We start from the raw sequence: 20,535 nt of genomic DNA, 5'->3' as shown, positions 1-20,535 counted from the left end.
CACTCCCTGGCAGAGAGTGCAGTTAGATGTCCAAGTTTGACCTCCTCCACCCAGTCCTTCACCCATTTCCTGCTGATGCGGACTCAGGAAACCTGATGGGGAAAAATACACGTTTTCAGAATTTGGGCACCTCAGCCCAACCTTTCTGTTTAATGACAGAATGACCTTTCTCATGATCAAGTGTGGCACTGCCTCCGAATCACGGGGGCTGCTTTTAAGATGAAAACTCCCAGGTGCCTCTGAGAGCTGCCAAACCAGATTTTCCAAGTGGTTCCTGAATTCCAGGAGCATCCTCATCACAGAAACAGCCTGCCGCCAACAGCCTTCAGCCCTGAATGGGTTTATATTTGCTATTCTGATATGGTTTATGACAATACTCATAAAAACTTCTCAGTGCAGTCATGTTAAGAGCAAAGAGGGGAAATTTTAAGGATACAGAGCGGCTAGGAAGGATCAGGCACCTTGTATTCTTTCCCACAGTTAATCCTCCCAGAAAACTATTAATGGTGGTTTTATTACCACCTGTCTTTTAAATTAAAGACATTGAGAAAGTACTCTAAAAGGTTAAATGCCTTGTCCAAGGTCAAAAAGTTAGATAGAGGTCAATTTACATACAAACCACCCAAGTCCATCTGAGCCCAGCCCCCAGGCTCCTCCCTCCATACCTCTCCAGCCTTCCCTACGTCACATACTGCAGATCATGCACACATCACTGGCTGTTTTATTCCTTCTATCACTTAGTTACTTGGCTCTTTTGCCATAATGTAGAAATCACTCGTGCCTTGAACACAAGAAGTTGTCAATCATTAGTTGGCAAATAAATGAATGAATTCTGTGTGACCTTTTAAATCTGTAACTAAATCATATATTTCAAACTGCCATGAAACCTGCAAACAATGTTTATTTAAACTCTGAAACTTGACCTTTATTTGTGGTTACAAATCAGGGAGTCAACAAACTATGGCATGTAGGTCAATCCAACTCACAGTCTGTTCTTTCACCCAGTAAGGCAGGAAGAGCTTCATATTTTGAAAGAGTTGTTTTAGGAAGGAAGGGAGGGAGGGAAGGAGGGAGGGAGAGAGGGAGGGAGGGAATGAAAGAAAGTAGGTCGGTCCCAGAGATAACATGTGACCTGCAAAGCAAAAAATATTTGCATCTAGCTGTTTACTGAAAAAATTTGCCAGGCCTGCTCTAGATGATTTCAAAAATAATTATGTAGTCTCAACAGAGGTAATATAGTGTGATACGATTGATTTTTAGAGGAATGAAAAAAATTAATTATTTCCTGAATAAGTAGACATGTGTTCATAGCATACACAACTATACAGTATATTGTATAATGGGGAAATTTTATATAAATTTTATATATGAAATTTTATAATAGCATTGGCAATTATGAAAACTGTCTAAATGGCTTCTAAATGGAATAATAATGAAAAAGTTGAGAAACACTGTGCTAAACAATAGCTAAAAGTTGGGGGTATGGCCTTGTGCATGGGATGTGCTCTCGAGCATTCTCTTTGTGGACTTCCTCTAGGAAGTCTTTAACCCACTTACCTATGTAAAGGTACAGCATCACATGGCAATCCTTACCAGGGCAGCCCAATGTGTCTCTCATAACAGTCACCTATTATTAAAATAAAGCCGAAAGTTTTTCTTTTTCTTTTTTATTTGTTTGTTGCTTATTTGTTTGATATTGGAGCTTGAACCCAGGGATGCTCTATCACTGGGCTACACCCCCAGCATTCTTTATTTTTATTTTGAGATAGGGTCTCACTAACTTGCCAAGGCTAGCCCTGAACTTGTGATTCTCCTGCCTCAGCCTCCTGAAGAGGTGAAATTTCAAGCAAGCCTCTCCACTTACAGCAAGAGATTTATTTTTTTGAGATGAGAAATTCACATATATTGTCCCAATTTTGATAGGACCTATCGTCCCAGAGAATCAAGTAACAAGCTCGAGAAGTACCTGGTAGCCAGAGAGGTAAGCCCCCGATCCCTCTGTAGCAAACATTCACAAAAGAGTTAATTTTGTTTCTCAACCTACTCCAATCCACATCCCTCCTATAATGATGGTCTTGCCAAAGTCATCAAAGTACTACTCCATGTTGACAGATCCAGTGGATTTTTTTTTTCTTCTCATATGACTTGACCTCTCATTTTCCTTTGTTATACAACTCTCTTATTTCTTGCAACTACAGATTTTGATTTTTTCCCCTTACCTCTTTGGACAATTCTTTCCTATTTCCTCTTCATTTCCTTTTCCTCTACCTAAATTGTCAAAACTAGGCAGGGAAGCCCAAGACCCTTCTTCTTTTTCTTTGTTCCCTCCCTAAATTACCTAACCCAGTCCTAGTTACTGTTCCTTGAATTCTGGATTCATGTCTATCCACCTTGTTGATATATTCATTTGATATCTAAAAGATATCTCAAATTTCACAAAATCCTTGATCCCTCCTCTCTTTAAAACCAACTTCATCCTAATCAGGTGTATCAGTTAAATTCCAGTCAAGAAAACAGATTCAGGCAGCCATGGTGGTATATGCCTATAATTCCAGGTGCTCGGGAGGCATAGGCAGGAAGATCACAAATTCGAGGTCAGACTCAGCAACTGAGTGAGGCCCCGTCTCAAAACAAAAAAATAAAAAATGCTGGGATGTAGTTCAGTGGTAGAGTGTTCCTGGGTTCAATTCCCACTACCAAAAGAAAGAAAGAGAAGGGGGTGGGGAGGAGGGAAGGAGGGAGGGAGGGAAGGGAAGGAAGAAAACCAAAATAATCACTTAGTCTTTCTGACAGAAAGAATTTAATACCAGAAAATTTTAACACATAATAGAAATAGGAAATGGTAGGGCAGCCTGCTATGGTCTGAATATTGTGTACTCCCCCACCCCCAAATTTCTATGTTAAGATGCTACCTCCAAAGGAGATATTATTAGGAGGTGAGGCCTTTGGGAAATGATTGTCATGAGGGTGGAACCCTCATAAATGGGATTAGTGGGCCTTATAAAAGAGACCCCAGAGAACTAGCTAGCTTCTTCTACCATGTAAAGACAGAGCAAGAAGGTGCATCTATGAACCAGGAAGCAGGCCCTCACCAGACACACTTGCCACTGCCTTGACCTTGGATTTCCTGGTCTCCAGAACTGACAAAAATAAATTTCTCTTCCTTCAAAGCTACTCAGGAGTTTTGTTGGAGCAGCCTGAATGAACTAAGACAAATCCACAATTCAGACACAGGAAGTCATCACCGCCTGAAGGGCTGGAAGCCAAGGACAGGTGAAAACGTCATCAGAGTCCAAAGCCAGTATCATCTGAGAGAATTCAGGGCTGTGAAAGCTAACAGATGCTAGAGCCATAGAAGAGAAAAACACCTGCTAGAGACGCCTAAGACAGAATAAAGAGGGAGATTTTCTCTGCCAATCCATCTTCTACCACCACCTCCATTCACCAAATCTCCCCTCAAACCAGCTGACAATGGAGCCCAAGGATTAAGGGATCTTATAACAGAGACAAGTACCGGTAAGATGGGGACAGACTATGAGAAAGATCAGGAAATGGCCAGTCTTCTCTTTCTTGGTAATTGGCCCCATCTCCAGGGAGTTACAAAAGCCCAATTTTGAAAATCATCCTTTACTCTGCCTGCTTTAGTCAGCTTTTCCACTGTTGTGACTAAAAGGCCTGACAAGTACAATTCTATGGGAGGAAAAGTTTATTTAGGAGCTCTGAATTTCAGAGGTCTCAGTCCATAGAAAGCTGGCTCCATTCCTTGGAGTTCCAGGTGAGGCAGAAATCACGGCAGAAGAGAGTGGCAGAGGGAAGCAGCTCATGTGATCATCAGGAAGGTGAGAGTTCACTTGCCAGATACAAAATATATACCCCAAAGCCACGCCCCCCCAGTGCCTACCTCTCTAGCCACACCCTGCCTACCTTCTGTTATCATTCCTAAATTCCAGCAGGGGAGTCATTCACTGATAGATTTAGGGCTCTCATAATACAATCATTTCTCTCTAAACCTTCTTGAACTGTTTCCCACATGAGCTTTTGGGGAACACCTCACATCCAAACCATAACACTGCCCTTTTGATCACTCATTTACAGTCTGATATACAGTCCCATCAGTTCTGCCTTATAAATAAATCTGTCTGCTTCTCTCCACAACCCAACCTTGTCCTAATAACCCTTCTCCTTCACCTAGTCTTCAGCAAGACCTCCTGAGGGTTCTCTCTGTGGGTAAAGAAGGAGGCTTAAAAGTTCATCATTAATTTCTCCATATCATCATCCAGTATTATTGTGTTGTGGTCTGTTTGATTCTTGAAATTGAGAAGGGTTTGTTTGGTGTACGTAGATGCTCCATTATTGGGGGCATAAGTATTTATGACTGTTAGGTCCTGTTGATGTATGATTCCCTTAAGCAATATAAAATATCCTTTTTTAAATCCTTTTTGACTAAATTTGGTTTGAAGTCCACTTTGTCTGATATGAGGATGGAAACCCCTGCTTGTTCACACAGTCCTTGTGAGTAGTGTGCTTTTTCCCAGACTTTCACCATCAGTCTGTGGATGACTTTTCTAGGAGGTGAGTCTCTTAAAGACAACATATTGTTGGGTCTTTTTTTTATTTTTTAATCCAATCTGTCAGTCTGTGTCTTTTGATTGATGAGTTTAGGCCATTAATATTCAGTACTATTATTGTGATATGATTTGTGTTCCCAGTCATTTTGGTTAAATTTAGTTTTTAACTTGACTTAGCTTCTCCTTTGATTGACTTTTCCTTTAGTGTAGCTCCTCCCTTTGCTGTTTTCATTTTTTTTTCATCTCTTCCTTGTGGAATATTTTCTGAGAATGTTCTGTAATGGAGGCTTTCTAGTTGTAAATTCATTTAACTTTTGGTCATCATGGAAGGTTTTTATCTTACCTTCAAATATGAAGATTAATTTTGCTGGATGTAAAATTCTTGATTTGCATCCATTTTCTTTTATAGCTTGATATGTATTATTCCAAGACCTCCTGACATGGAGGGTCTATTGTGAGAAATCAGCTGAAATCCAAATTGGTTTTACCTATACTTAATTTATTTTTTTCTCTCACAGCCTTTAAAATTCTATCCTTATTTTGTATGTTATTTATTCTCATTAAAATGTACTTTGGTGTGGGTCTGCTTTAATTTTGTACACTTGGGGTTCTGTAAGCCTCTTGTATTTGATTTTTCCATTTTATTCTTATATTTGGAAATTTTTCTGATACTATGTCTTTGAAGAGATTGTGCATTCCTTTGGTTTGTACCTCCATCCCTTCACCTATTCTGATAAATTTTAAATTTCGTCTTCTCATATTATCCCATATTTCTTAGAAGTTCTGTTCATGGGTTTCTTACCATCTGCTCTGTGCAGTTGACTTTATTTTCAAGAGTATGTGTTTTGTCTTCATTGCCTGAGGTTCTGTCTTCTAAGTGGTCTAGTCTGTTGGCGATATTTTCCATTGAATTTTTAATTTGGTTTATTGTTTCCTTCATTTCTAGGATTCTGCTTGATTCCTTTTTATAATCTCTGCCTCTTTATTGACGTAATCTTTCACTTCCTGTATTTTTTCTCCAATATCATCCTTTAATTTGAAGATCAGCCTAACTATGTATCTTCTGAACTCATTCTCTGACATTTCTTCAACTGTGTTGTCTATGGATTCTATTGTTGGGACATCTTGGTTTGTTTCAGGTGCTTTATTCCTGTGGTTTTTCCCATCTAGTGTGGATCTGAGGCAGTACAGTTTCTATCCTGTAGTTTTATGGTGTCCCTGAAGGCTTCTGGTACCTCACCTTTAAGGTGGAGACCAATATTAACAGCACCCAACACAAACAATATTCACCTTTAAACCAAAGAGCTCCTATGAAGGCATCTATAGTTTTGTCTCAATAAACGGAAAGGATATGTTCAATTATTGTCTACAGTATAAACAGTAAGTTTGCTAAAGGGTTTACCATTTCTAATGATGGACAATGAGAGAAAAGAAATAGTGCAAGATGTGGTGTTTACAAGAGAAGGAGAGAAGATAAAGGTAAAAATCTATAGTAAAGAGTAAGGGAGTAATTAATAGAGGTTGGTTGTTAGTCTGAGAGAGTTGAGAAAGAGAATCCAGGGAGAGGAGGTGAGAGAAAAATATATATATACAGATTTTTTTAAAAAAAAAAGAGAAAAAAATTAAAATATAAGGATACACAATAAAACTGTAATATACTATTCAGATTCCCATTCCTTGATATATTGAGGCATGAGAAATATTTGGATTCAAAGATCCTAGAGATGTGAGAAAAAGGACAAAAGAAAAAAAAAGTAAAACCTTAATGGAAAATTGTACAATAGCTTCTGTTGGCTTTCAAAAATTTTCTCAGCTTCCCTTCTCTGCTGATAGGTGAAGTCATCTGAAGTTTGATGGACGCTCCAATCAAGTAGGTGCCAGACCAGTTGGGTGGGTGAGCTGATAACAAGATGCTCTCACACCCTTTTCCAGTCTTCCCACCCATTGGAGGTGGCCCCTTTCCACCTGTGCACATCAGGATTCACTGAGCTGAAGAGAGCCCAGTTTTCTCCGGTTTATCCAACCCGAGCCTACCTAGCTTACTGGTTCAAAGACATAAAAGAAAAGTTTAAAAGTTTGGTAAAGTAAGTAAAAACTATAAACAGTGACATAGCAGATTTTTTTTAAATAGAATTTAAGACTTTTAAAAATGCAATAAACAAAAATTTAATGCAAATTAGACTCAGCTATAAAGAGGAAATCATGCCATGATTTATAGAGAGAATGTTATTCAAAATGCAGCACAGAAATAAAAGGTAAAAAATTAATGGAAAATAGCAGAACAATTATAAAATATACAATAAGAGGATCTAGTATACCTTGACGTGAAGTCCTGAGAAGAGAAGAGAGAATGAGTGGAACAGACACAGGACATAAAGAAAAATGTGAAAAATATTCCCGAACTGAAGAAAAACCTCAATTCACAGATTCAACAAGCTGAATAAACTGCATGCTGAATAAATTATTCTTTAAAAAAATTTCATACCTGGACCTATCATTCTTCTAAAAGGGGAAAAATCTTTTTAATAACACAGCTAAAAGAAAGAGGAAGAAAATATGCAGTCAATGGCAGATGACTTCTTACCAGCAACAACAGAAACCAGAAGAGAAACAATATCTTCAATGTGCTCAGAGAAAGTAACTGCCAGCCCACAATTTTATATGCAGAAAAACACATTCTTCAAGAACAAAGGTGAAATAAAGATTTTTTTCAAACCAAAACTCAGAGAATATATTGCCATCAGTCCTCTATCAGGTACGAAGGATATACTCAAAGCAGTAGGAAAATTATTTCACATGAAATGCTACCTTTGCAGAAAGAATGAAGAGCAAACAAAGAGGTCAATGTCTAAGATTAAGATATATAACTCAACTACCTGGTGTCTTAGTCCATGACCCCTCTCAAGAGCCAAGCCTGACACAAAAACTTGCATAGTATTTTTTTCCCAAGGGAGAGGAATGGAGAACAGGACAGGAGCAAAAGTCAAAAGCCAGTTTATTATTAAGCAGATCTCTTCTATGGACAACTGGACCTGGATCTCACCTAGGCTTTCTGGGAAGCCAAGTAAAATGAATGCACTGAAGAACTGTCCACTTGAAGGGCAAAAGAGAGGAGGAGTTACTTACCAGCTTCTGTCCCCTCCTGCTCATTAACCACTTCACATCCATACATTCAAACTGTGAATAGATGGGTATACCCTATAAATAAAACCCCTAAACCAAAAAAGCATTTTTGCAGGGGAAGAATCTGAGGCTCACAAAGATTAGCAATTTTACCCAGAAAACAATTGTGCTAAAGCTCAATTGTATTTCAGACTCACTCCTGTTACAGTGTTCAGGTCACACCCTCTATATCACAGAGCAGGTCAAACATAAATTGAAGTATGAGAGATAGCCTTGCTTGATTAAAGATTGCTTTCCTTTGGTCAAAGAATTAGCAAAATATTGACATAATGACAATACAAGCAATTGTCTCTGGCAGAATTCTCCCTTGGGTTTCTCAAATCTGGTCTTAATCTGAGACATAGCACAAACTTTAAGAATTGTTCCCCCTGCCCCAATAATAGCTGTAATTGTTCTTATTTCTTTTGGAAACCTGAGGGATTTTTGCGCATCTTTGGCTATTATGCTTAGTTTGGTTGGGGCTGCTCAATATCTAACAGACTGCCACATCAACACAGAAAGATACGAGTAAACAAATTTGCCAAGTCTTAAAAATTACCAAGATTAGTGGTGATGATGACGATGATGCTTCCCTCCTCAATGTCAGAGTATGACAAGTATTTTACCAGCTTCCTACAGAAAGAAAAAAAAAACAGAAAATTCTACAATGGGATCTTTCTTCAGGAAGTACGTTTCCTGCTCTCCAAATGTAAACAAGCCCTGGAAAAGATGAGATGGAAAGTGTGTACAGTCAGCAGCAAGCTCTTGCAGAGGAAAGAATGAAAGCTCTATTTCAATACCATCAAATATGTCTGTTCAACAGGTCCCATAGAGGCTGCACTGTTCATCCTGAACTTGGGCAATAGATTGCCAATAAATGGAATGTGAAAATGAAGAAGAAAATTATTCATTTAGACATTCACAGTGAGCATCAAGGAACCTACTTACATTTTTTCCATGTTTGTCTCAAAGATATCCCATTGTAAACTAAATATTTTCCAAGATATTTAGGTACAAAATACAGTGCTTTTTACATAGTATTATACATAGCTCTTGGCTATGTAGATTTAATGGTTCTTGACTATATGTTCAAAAAGGTTCAGATTCTGCACATCATCTTGTATAATCAGTTTATCATGCAAAATTGACAGATGCAATTATATGAGTTCAAAGGAATCTTATAAAGTCATAAATTTCTAAATCTCTACCTACCTATCTCATGCATCTCATTTTTTCTCACTCTTAGTTGTCTATCTACGCTTCATATTAAAAATAATGGCAATGAGAGAACCAAACTGTGCCTCCCATGCAAAAACAAACCCATATTTCTCTTCTTATTAAAAAAGGTGAAGAACTGTCTACCTCCTTGGGAAACAGAGCCATTCAAGTGAATTACTAAGCTCTAAAAACCCTGAATCCCTTTCAACCTTTTCAAGTTGATCATCTGCGTGTGACTCATTCACAGTAAATCTACGTCTGAACATTTTTAGTCTTAACCAAATGTTGCCTCATTATCCTCAAGCTGAAACTATGCTAAAAGCTCAGCCAACTTCTCTCTTTCCTTTGACAACACACCTGCCAGAAAATATAGTCACTTCTGAGTAATCTTTTTATTACTCCTTGGATAGTGATTTCCTTCAAACTCCTCTGCCTTTGAGATTGTGTTCTTGCTTTTAACATTTGTTCTCCTTTCCTCTTCAGAAAGCCCAGTCTGAGTTCCATCCTTAAAATCAGACAAATCCAGAGACTGTCAACAGCTGTTGTGCCGTTGGAGTTGGGAGACAACTTTTCCAGTTTTCATTGTAGGGTAGGAAGCCCTTGATTTTAAACAAAAGGGTGGATGAAATCCACTCCTCCACCAAAAGCCAGCCTACCCATCTGGTCCCCTCTGCCAGGATCTCTTGAGCATCCCATTGTGATGTCTGGAACCAAGAGAGGAATTCTGCTCTGGCCCAAAGCAATAGACTGAGCCCTGCCTTCCAGCCTCCTTCAAGGAAGCCCTGTGTGTCTACACGAGGTTCTGTTTCTGCTCGTCCCATCTGTGACTACTGCTAGAATGACTAACAGACCTTCACATCACATCTGCATCTGCATCTGCATTGTACTTGCTTTATTTCCTAGAACAGACCCTCTTACTACGGACATGATTGACTACAGTGGCCTTGGCCATGTTCTTGCTGGGACAAGGCTGTGTATGCTGGTCCTCACCAGGTCCCAGGCCACTTCCCATGAGTCGTGCCATTTCCACACTTCCCCTGGGAACAACCCCTCGTCTTCCTTCTTCATCCACTCTCAAGTTCTACCCTCTTGTTCCCAACATGTCACAGAGCTGGTGTTACCACCTCACTAGGAACTGCCACTTCCTCAGAGACCATCAAAGCAACTATTTCTAAATTTCAGTAGCAGAGAGGATGTCTAGCTAAAGAAGAAATTGCACCCAGCTCCAAGCTTTAAACTGGGGCAACTCTTTCCTTAGTAGAAGACTCTGGGTGCCACATAGCCCAGGATAAACATGGTACAGCTTCTTGGGCTCCCTATCTTACTTAAGAGCAGTAATCTTCAAATTTCTTAAAATAAAGGATGAAGTAGTACAGAGTTAATGCAGGATGTACTTTAGGATAATGATTATACATATTAATTTTAAGCACAAAGTCTAAGACACTTAGGAAATTTAATGCAGGTGAAAATATCAGTATGATTCTAGACCACTGCCCTCATAGCACCCCATCATCTCACAGGTGTCCACTCTTCTGATGAGTGACTACTGAGAATCCTCAAGAGATCTGCCTCTCCGGGCTGTTTCCTATCACTCAAGGTGGTTCCTGTTGTATGTGGAGTAAATTTTGTATTTTATAGATGGGATCCTCTACCCCCTGACTCTGCCACCAATCATTTATTTTCTTGAGACCATTCCAGATGCTGGACTTGAGAAAAGTTTGAAGGACTGATGTAGCTTCAGAAGTTTATCACCCAGACTGACACTGAGAAGTGAAAAATCATTTCTTTTTGGCATGGATTGCAAAGCAATTGCCTTCTCGATAATAATTATATATCATTGAAATTTCTTTTTCTGCTCTCATTATAAACAGAGCTACAATGAACATTTTTATCATCATCTCCTCTTTTTGTACCCACCTCGTTATTTTTCTGAGCATGAGAGAACAAACTTAAAGATATATATTTTTTAGAATTTCTTTCAAAAAAGGATAAATTGGCTAAATATTTCTATTTTTATAAGTCCCAGGACTAGATCATGATGACAGTACTTCATGCTGGAAAGAAGAATATCTACAAATACTGAGGTCACACTAAGGTTTGTGAAGTATTTTCTTAAGATACCCAGGCTACATCTGACCCCAGACCAAATCACTCTAACATCCCAAATGTAGGTAACGAGAAACAAAAGGGATGAAGCAGATGTAGTGGGAACATAGGACTGAATTCCAATTCCCCACCACCAGTATGAATTCTGGCTATCCATAAACAGCATTTTCAAGACACATCTTAGCCCTACTTCTAACATGTGGCAAAATCATAGAGATAAAACACTACAAATGAACTTGAGAGCCATAAAAGTAGCTGATAATTAGCAGACAAAATTATATCTTTCTTCCTTCAAATATGGATTTTAAATGAACATCAAGAGAAAACATGTGCATAACCCATGCAACAATGGTATGCAGAGGGTACTTGTCTGGTTCTCTTGATGCTCAATGTACCCTTTCATACCTTCAGTTTGATCAGCTCTAGCCATCACCATCTCCCCAGTCATAAAAGCCAAGAGAATCAAATGTATGAAATATGATATGTCAAGAGCTTTGTAATGTTTTGAACAATAAAAAAAGAAAAAAAAAGCCAAGAGAGCCTACAGTTAACCCAATACCCTTCCCTTCCCTGAGAGAACCTGCTGGATATGATGCTGGTGAGGGGAAGCCACTGACTGAGCTCCAGTGTGCTGGTGCTTCATATCTGCTTCATAACTGGCCATTTATTCCTCATAGACTCAATAAAAATTAATATGACTACACCACCTTCCAGATAAAAAACACCCAGGGTCACAATAGGTTTGGGTTCTTTGAAAATATATATTTTAATTTGATCTGCAGACCCAAATATCATAAGGATATGTGAATATGAAAGTTAACATGGAGTCCTTTCTAAGGTGGTCATATAGGAATAAAAGGGTGATGGGCACCGTGGGTGACCCACTGCAATACAGATCAGTGGAGCCAGAGATCACAGAAGGATTGTTCCCCACTATGGGAAATGATGGGAGACCCCAGTCTGTAGACAGATGCTCTGTCTGAAGTCTTGTGAAGAGCCAAATCAGAGTTCTTCATTTAGCTGATGAAAGATAACTCAAGTAATTTTTCAAGCTCAATACAAACAGTTCACTCAAAGCCACAACTCCGCTGTCCATGAATTGCGACAAAAATAATTGCACCACCGCTATCAATTCTTCAGAAAATAACAAAGTTGTAAACAAAGCTGAAAAGAGTGTTATCCTTTCTGCTCCCCAAATCCATGAGACAAGACTAAGAACTTGGGGAATGTGACATTGTGAAGAAAAGAAAAATAACTCAAATAGTGTAATTTATAAAAATAAAAAAAAAATACTACAGTTGATTAAAAACATCACCCTTGCCTCCAAAAACTTCAAGAACTGCCCAGACAAATCTTTTTTTTTTTCCTGATTGCTTATAAATTACAGTTTGCTGAATCTATAATTCACAGAAATATATCATGGAGACCGCCTTGTAAATGTCAATGCCAAGCCGCCAGTCCCTTTCATTACAAGCTGTGATTATGGATTAAATGATTTCATAAACATATTAGGTGTTTCACATTTGGCATGATGCTATCTTAGAGCTCCCACAATCTGTCATTGCTGTTAATGAGATATTGACCTCCTTATACCCAAGTGAAAAAGTTCCTGTCTGAATGTCAGCCAGGAAGAAAACCCTCCAAAACTTTTGTAAAGTCTGCAGACTCCTCTCAGACACTACACCCAGCTCAGCCTCAGAGAAAGAGCCAGCACCTTGAACAGACAATAAGGACCACATCTGTGCAATGGGAAATATAATCCCTGATGTCCAGGATCCTTTCTCTCCTCACGTTACCAAGGACCACCTTGAAAGGTGAAGCCCTTGGAACAGGTTTCTCAGTTTCATTGAATACCCTCTAACAACAGAGGATGGTGCACTCACACATTCAGGGGTTCTGAAACCACTACCACCATTTCAAAATGTCCTAGAAGTCTTATGTGATGTCTTTAAATTTTTATTATATATCTGCCGCAGTCTGGCTGGGCACAATTCACAAGCCAGTTATCAAGCAGAAACTAACTTTATTTTTAGAACACACAGAGCTCTTCAGGAAGTCCCTCAGAGCCCAACTGCCACCACTGGCTTCCCACAAGCCTCTCAACCCCCCACTCCTCCTGCTCTTGAGGCCGATTGGCTGGGTTGCATGGGCGGAGCCAAAAGAGTCCCCCAATGAGCAGCTCCCTGGTCTGAAAGGGCGGGGAAACAGCCCAATGAGCATCACCAAAGAGGAGCCAATCAGCTGGCAGCTGGAAGTTTGCTGGGGCCATGGTCAGCCAATTAGCTGGAAGTTTGCTGGGGCCCCTTCGCCTGTGGCTCTCAACATATATCTTGCATCCTATTCCACAATATTTTCAGGCTTAATTTACTATTTAAGGAAACTTGGGGGCAAGTAAAATTGATATTTTAAAAAAGGAAAACATGCTTATCCTGGACATTTGAGTAGACTATATGACATTTAGCCTCACAAAAGCCGGAGAGATTCACATATACCACTACAAGAAAATATCACTTTTAGGGAGTTTACTAAATGGAGACAATTTTATTTAATATCAAGAGTGGGGAAATTGATGAGTAAATGTGGTTTTAAGTTACAGAATATTCTAAAATGACTCTTTCCTTGGATAAATTAAGTAATTTCTCCATATTCTTTCCAATTCCAAAAGAAATGTTTATGTTGCTGTTGGTACATTATAGGCCAAAGATAACAGCCAATTATAGTTTTATTCATATCCTTTTCTTAACAGTGAAACTTTGGGATGGAGGGGACATCATGGAACAAGCCCAAAAAGTAGATCAGATGCCTCATATGTAGAACAAAACTTGAATTTGAGACTTTCAGGTCTTTAAGAGTCTTTGTTTAAAAGGGTCTTTAAGTTACCATCTTGCTGTAGTTATCTACACTGATGGTCTTCAAACTTCTTGTTCACATATATCCTAAAAGGAATGTGAAAACTGATGTGCCTAATCAACATTTTTCTTTATATTTTTCAATAATTGCAAGAGGCATACAATCTATCCCATAATAAGTACTGACATTTTTAAAATCAGATTTTATATATTCCTCATTTAAATATTTCCAGTAGAAATTGAGGGTTTGATATTAAACATCATCTCACTTTTAGAAAATGTATGAACAATCTCTTCTTGTTTTTTGTTTTGTGGTACTGGGGATCAAACCCAGTAACACTGACCTATATCCCCAGCCCTTTCAATTTTTTATTTTGAGTCAGGACCTCTCTAAGTTGCTGAGGCTGGCCTCAAACTTGTGATCCTCCTCATCAGCCTCCTGAGTTGATGGGATTTCAGGATGCACCACGGCATCAGGTTTTCTCTTGCCTTTTGATGTCTTTTTTTTCCTCAAGTTTATATTTTCACCCTGTTTTCTCCACTGGATTTTATCCAAATGTAACATTTTATTCATGAAAGTCTTATTATTATAATGTTCTCTACAGTAAAACAGGTGTACATGTAGGATTTTTAATTTATTTGCTTCATTTGTCACACAGCTCTAAATTCATTAGATAGGTTTTGCTATAATAATGTTAAGTAAACAATCCCAGAATCTCAGTGGTCACAATGACAAATATTTATTATTATGACTCCAAAGTCTCTGGATCATGGAGGTGGCTCTGCTCAAGCAGGAGGTCAGGTCAGCTGGACTTGGTACCTCTTCCTTCTTGCACGAGAGTCATCTAGACGTTTTCTCATTGGGGTGGATGACCTAACTTCAAGAGGCAATATTAAATCACACAACACATTTTTTAATATCTTTATTTGGTTTATTTATTTTTATGTGGTGCTGAGGATCGAACCCAGTGCCTCACAAATGTGAGGCAAGCGCTCTACCACTGAGCTACAACCCCAGCCCTCAAATTACACAATACATTTAAAGCCTCTACTTGGGTCACATTTGCTAGGATTCCATTGGTCACAGTAAGTCATAAGTTCTGTCCAACATAGATGGGATGGGGAAATTTACTTTAACTATAAAAGTAATAGTGAATAATTGAGAAGAAAATCATTTAAGTTTTAAAATTTTTTTCTTCTGATTGGTCATTTAAGTTTTAGAACCTTGATAAGCTGCTGAGGCTGGCCTTGAACTTGCAATCCTCCTGTCACAGCCTTCAGAGTCATTAGGATTACAGGCATATGCTGTGATAGTAGGAGCAAATGTGACTCCATTTTGTTTTATGACTTCATCCTGTAAAACAACCATGCCAAGTAGAAGAGTCATGACTGGAGCAAGATGTTCTTTTTCTTTTGCTATAGAAACCTTTGAGAACACGGAACTCCTAATGGGGTATTGTTTCTGTAACTAGGGTAACGGGGCTCTGTTTCTGTAACTGGGGTGACTGGGCTAACTGTGATTGGTTAGGCTTCCCTCCGCTTGACTGCACTCTCCCGCTTCTGTAACCTGGCTTGCTTGCATTGGCTAGACCCCCCAACATCCCTTTTGCAGTTTTCAGGCTTATAAGGAGTGCCCTTGCAATTGTTCGGGGCTGATCGGGGGAACAGCTTTATGTTCTGGTCAGCCACCACCGGTGTGATTCAATAAAGGTTTGATTGGATTATATGTGAGTGGTCTGGAAGTCAGTTTATGAAACCCTGGGACAAAGCTTTAACTATAACATGCCACTGTGCCCAGCTTAAAAATCTACTACTAAAAGTGAATTTTAATGACCTAGATGCTGATTACTTTCAGCAAAATTGAAAGAAAACCGAATCAAATTAAGTATTTGAAACTAGGTGTTTTCAAAAGATTTTTTATTATGTGTTCCTTCTATTTATTTACCTTTTTTATTTCTAGGAAGTATATTTAAGAGACAGAGACTTTACCAAGATCTATCAAGAAACTATTAATTATACCCGCCTATATTGATACTCTCATTTATGAAAACCTTGCTGAACACAATTCACTCAGAAAGGAATGGGAAAATGTAATATTTCTAATTTTAACACAACTGCTAAGCGATATTTATGGATAAAATATTCTTAGTAATCAAAGATGGAGCAGGAGATACACTGTTACAGATGATTTTCATATAACCTAATGATGATAACAGTCCTCACATCAAACCAATCACCAAATCAGAGTTCCTTTCAATCAAAGGAACTTTTAATCATTTTTCACCCAAAGATTCCGACTTCATTTTTCACTTCAAATAAATATGCTAATAAAGACCTTATGACACTCATCTCAATTTTGAATGTAACAACAGTCTAGAATTATTTGATCTCTTTCTTCAAAGATCAATTTTAAGGGACATAAGTTGAGCATCCTGCACTTATTAATATTGACCAATGGTGCATTCCAATTTTGATTTAACTTCTGAGAATCTAAGCTTGTTTGTGAATAAAACGATGTTCCCATGTCCAAGGAGTATTTAGGCCACAAAAATGAAGGGTAGATTTGTCATTTGTTCAGTCAATGACACAGCTTATATGTGGAAAAACTTACATTAATTTTCCAATATAAGCCCAAACCAACTCCATCAGAGGACTGGGCATTTGCCTACCAGATTGGGGAAAAAAAAAAAAAGGAACACCTCAAATCACACTGATAAGAAGCAATGAATGGATCTGAACACATAAAAATGGTACACAGGGATTTTGTTCAGCCTCTATTGGAAGTGTAAAACTCTGATTATCTTATAGATACCAGCAAATTACTTTCTTTCATTCTTTCCCCTGCATTCACAACTTGTGGCCTTCCAGATTTCCACCAAATAAAACAGGTAAATTAAGTGGAATGATTGGCAGCTGGAAAGATGGGTGAGAAAGCAGAGGGTTTAAAAACTAAGGGACCTGAAGGCATATGGCAAGAGAGAGAGGGACTCCTGAGCAGACAGGATTCACTAGGGGCTGACAGAAGGAAAGCTAGTAAGGAGGAGATGCAAGGAGAGAGCTCCGATACCCACTTCCTCTCCCTGTTCTCCATTCAAGAAGGATTCTGGGTTAGGATTACAGCAGATGATTGAAGTCTGCAATAATTCACTGCTCTGAATACACTTCTGGAGGTCTTATATGTAATTGGTGAACAAAAAAATTAGTCATCTTCTATTAATTTTGTTGTCTTGACCATCAGATATTAATGACTTTGTAAACAGACTTACATTTAGGTTGTTATGGTTTGGACATGGTTTGTCCCCCAAGAGTTTATGAGCTGTAGGTGTGGAATCTGATATAAAAGTATTAAGAGGTGGGGTGTAGTAGGGGGGGGCCGATGTATTCATTGGGTGCTCTGCCTTCGGGAGGGATTAATGCTGGGCTCACAAAGTTATTAATTCCCATGAAAATGGACTGTTATATAAAAAGCAAACCTACCTGTGAATTGCTCTGTTTTCCTGTCTTCCCAAATGTTCTCTTATGCACACATTCACAACATTTTGATGCCACCCACCATAAAACCTTGACTAGAAACCAAAAAGGTGGAACTGCCCAATCTTGAACTCTCACTCTCCAAAACTGTGAGTTAAATAAACCTCTTTTCTTTATAAAGCAGCCAGCTTCAAGTATTTTAGTATAGGAACTGAAGATAAACTAGTACATAGGTTCTGCCTATTTGTGAAAAGGAAGAGGGTAAGTGGTCTTCCACCTGTGGAAACTGTTACAGAACCAAGAATAGGCCACAGGGCCAGTTAGTTTCCCACACTGACTAAGACCTTGCAAGGAAGCACAAAATGCATCTGTTAAACATCCTAAATGTTTAAAATCTTCACATTTTCAACCTTCACATTTCAATCCACATTGTCTTTAGGAAAGTTCACTGTGATTATCTTCATGAACAAAATGAGGACTAGATTTCCAGGGGTAAAAAGCTAAGAAATAAGAGCTAAGAGACTAGAATTCAAGTTGCCTATCTCAGCTCCAAGAAGTAAGCAAAAGAGTACAAAGTAGACATGGATTCCTTTTGTTAAGTTCCAAGAGCACCAAATGATCATGGAGGCATCTCATATCTAAGTTTATGACTCTTTCAGCAATTTATTCTTTCTTCCATCTTTCCTGTCTTTCATCCTCTACATTTTTCTGTACAGGGAATTGTGATGGTTCTATAACCTTCCTATTTTATAAAAAATGAGCACTTTTATTCCTATTATCAGATTCTGTGCAGCTGTTTTAGGTACTCCAAAGAGGATCTTTTCAATGCACACAGAAGCTGATCACTACGCTCAGTTGTTCCCACCACTTATGGCTGGAAGGACTCTACGATGATCCTCCAATCGCCTTTACTTTCCATCAGGTCTGCCCTCTCTGAGTGGCACAACCTGTGAATGGGATGGAAAATTAGTCCATGATTAGGGTTTCTTATATGGTATCTCTAACTTTAAAAAGGGACATGGTCCAGATGAGCCTAATTTTATCAGAGAGATTTTTTCCAGCTGGTGGGCAAAGGAGAAGTCAGGACAAGGATTCCCTGGGTAACTGCTGATGGCTTTGAAAATAGGGAAAGCCATGGAAAAAGGACCTAAGAGTGACCTTAAAAAGCTGTGAGTGATCCTTGCCGACAACCCACAGGAGAATAAAGACTTGGACCTTAGGACCACAAGGAACTGGATTCTATCAAGAGACCACCCAAATGAGCTTGGAAACAGATTGTTCCACCAAAGCATCCAGATAAGAATGTGCCTTTGAGACTCTCCGCAGAGAACCTAACCATGGGACCCTCGGGACTTCTGACTCACAGAGAGGGGAGGTAATAAAGGGTGTTGCTTTAAATTTCTAAACCTGTGGCAATTTGTTACACAGTGATAGAAAATCAACACATGAGTCTTATGTTTAAAGTAAGGTTCTTCGCACAAAGAAAACAAGATCAAGGGGAAAATTTCCAAGAAATTTAGTATCTCATGGTAATTGGGTGAGGGGGACACAGGTTTCTGCACATAGGCTGTGGCTGGCTTGGTGTAGGGCTCATCTCTGTGAAAAGCTGCTTGCTTCCAAACACTGCATGTAGTTAAGAATCATCCCCTCTGATTCTTACAGTTACACATATTAAACTTTTTTTTTGAGAGAGAGAGAGAGAGAGAAAGAGAGAGAGAATATCTTTCTTGTAGATGGACACAACACAATGCCTTTATTTTTATGTGGTGCTGAGAATCAAACCGGAGTCCTGTACGTGGTAGGCGGGTGCTGTACGGCTGAGCCACAATCCCAGCCCCTCACACATTAAACTTTTAAAAGGAAGAATCAAAACTTCCAAAAGGAGAGTAAATTCTTCTGGAGCCAAAGAGGACAAAAGATAGGTTTCTCTTTATATCAAATTTGCATTTGAAAAACAAGGGGTCCTTAGGGGCATTCATCTTGTCAAGCTTACACTGAAAACTCACACACCAACTCCTCTAGAAGGTGCTTGTTACTAAAACAGAAAGCTTAATATGTAAAAGCCAGAAAAAAATAAGATGCCAAATGTAAACCTACAGTTTTAGCAGTTGAGCAATGGATGACAGGGAGACCGAGAACATCTTCTGAAAAAATAACTTTAACTGTCACTACCAGGATAATAAATTCGACTATAAAAATATTCCTCTGAAAGAACCAAGCTTTGTGGGCTGGGGTTGTGGCTCAATGGTACAGCGCTTGCCTCGCCTGTGTGAGGCCCTGGGTTCGATTCTCAGCACCATATATAAATAAAATAAAGGTCCACGGACAACTAAAACCATATTTGAAAGAAAAAAAAAACAACTTTGTGGAATCATTTTCCTGGAAATGTGAAACTTGATACATTCACACCATTTAGAAGAGCAGTTAAAACGACTCACATGTTACCAGCTTAGAGACAGTGAGAGGTGAAGGTTTTGTATCGATGATAACAAAGGTGTTGCTAAGATCAAAATGCTTTCACATTGGGAGTGCAAAGGAGCCCCGGTGCCAGCTCCCCAGGTCCAGACACATCATAACAGCAGCAAGGTGGCTGACTCATGTGGCAGACAACCAGCTGGGCCTGCCTGCAAAGTGGGGACAGGAATCTTTGGCAGTCAGCTTGAAGGAGACTGTAACGCCTTCCTTCTCCTCTACCTTGATCTTCACCTCCTTCTGCTACAGCCACCTACTCATAAAACACTAGCAGAAATCGATGTCATGGGACCACACTGTTTGAATTTCATCCAAGTAAAGAGCAAAAAAAAATTCATCATGGCGTATTGAATGAATATGCCTCAAATGTTTCTAAATATTTCCTGACTCATGTCCCCTTCCCGGTGAGCCAATGTCTATGCCTTACCACATGGATGACGGCCGGAGAAGGAAGAAGGGCACATGCTTCCTAAAGGAGAAGATGATGGAGGGAAGTCTGAGCCCAATAAGAGGAAAAAGCAGTGCACGCCGTCAGCCCTGGAAGATCCGGGGCATCTGGTAGCCCCTAACAGGGAGAAGGCTCTGGAGAAAAGTTGATCTGTAATCAGTGAAATTAACAAGCTAACTTTTTTATTGGTGGATTGTAATTAGGCATAATAGTAAGATTTATTGTTATATACCCACACATG

At 39.1% G+C, this 20,535-nt stretch overlaps 1 long non-coding RNA gene and 1 pseudogene across 1 annotated transcript in view; both read right to left on the bottom strand.

The window, feature by feature from the left end:
* The window catches only part of LOC101970292 (ADP/ATP translocase 2 pseudogene), a 38,787-nt pseudogene extending 30,098 nt beyond the window's left edge, over nucleotides 1-8,689 (bottom strand).
* The window catches only part of LOC144375046 (uncharacterized), a 94,877-nt gene that overhangs the window by 56,069 nt on the left and 18,273 nt on the right, over nucleotides 1-20,535 (bottom strand). The gene's annotated exons all lie outside the window — the stretch shown is intronic.

The sequence above is a fragment of the Ictidomys tridecemlineatus genome, chromosome 2, assembly GCF_052094955.1.
Source record: "Ictidomys tridecemlineatus isolate mIctTri1 chromosome 2, mIctTri1.hap1, whole genome shotgun sequence".
Taxonomy (NCBI): Eukaryota; Metazoa; Chordata; class Mammalia; order Rodentia; family Sciuridae; genus Ictidomys; species Ictidomys tridecemlineatus.
The sequence above is the reverse complement of the archived record's forward strand: the minus strand, read 5'-3'. Positions and strand labels throughout refer to the sequence as shown.